Here is a 912-nt window from a genome sequence, read left to right on the forward strand (position 1 = left end):
AAAATAAAAGGGGGGGAGTGGGGGAAAAGCTGTGCGTGGGGGCTGTGCTGTGAGGATAATGGAAGTGGGAGGTGGGTGTCCCTCCTCCACTGCCTCATTTCTCTTTCTCTCTCTTAAAGACTTAACCAATCGGTCTTTCTCTCTCTCTCTCTCTCTCTCTCTCTCTCTCTCTATCCATCCATCTCTGCTTTTCCCTTTCAGCTGGAGGAGATCTTGGGAGGAAAGATATATAGTCCAGTGTCGTCTCTGTAGAGAGCAAAAGGGAAAGGAGCTCGCAGCAGGTACTTAAGCACTGACATGAGTGATCTCATGGTCCAGAGATACCCTCCTTCTTCTTCTTGTTCCTCCTTCCTCTCTCTTCCCGCCTCTCTCTAGGATCTTCACCTCTCATGCTCTTTTAGAGAGAGAGAGGGGAGAGAGATTACTTATATGCAAGCTATCGGCACGGCTAGCACGTGTGCATGCAGGCAGAGCTGCATCGATTCTTGAGGTAAGCTCATGATGTGTGCCGGTTGCGTTGACATCTGGTTTCTTTGTTAAATCACTTGATGAAGATGGGTACCTTCTCTTTTTCCTTATTTTTATAGTTTGTTGATACTGATGCCTATTCCACACACACAAACATCTCTCTCATCCTCTCTTCTTCCAGAGCTTTTGAGCTTAAGCTAGCTAGAGTATTGGAGTTCTTCCATGCATACATGCCATGCAGCTTACCTCTCTTTCCTCCACCTCCCTCCCCCCTCTCTTTGTCTTTCCTCTATCTATAATTCTGCATGGCTCGTGGATCCAATTTTTTTTTCCATGGCAAATCATCCGAAAATTTTAAATCACTGCCCTGTTTTTTTTCATCTTGTTATATAGAGTATATGTGTTCTTAAGTTCTTGGCACTTCTTTTTGACAGGTCAAAGCCA

The sequence above is a fragment of the Triticum dicoccoides genome, chromosome 4B (assembly GCF_002162155.2).
Source record: "Triticum dicoccoides isolate Atlit2015 ecotype Zavitan chromosome 4B, WEW_v2.0, whole genome shotgun sequence".
NCBI lineage: Eukaryota > Viridiplantae > Streptophyta > Magnoliopsida > Poales > Poaceae > Triticum > Triticum dicoccoides.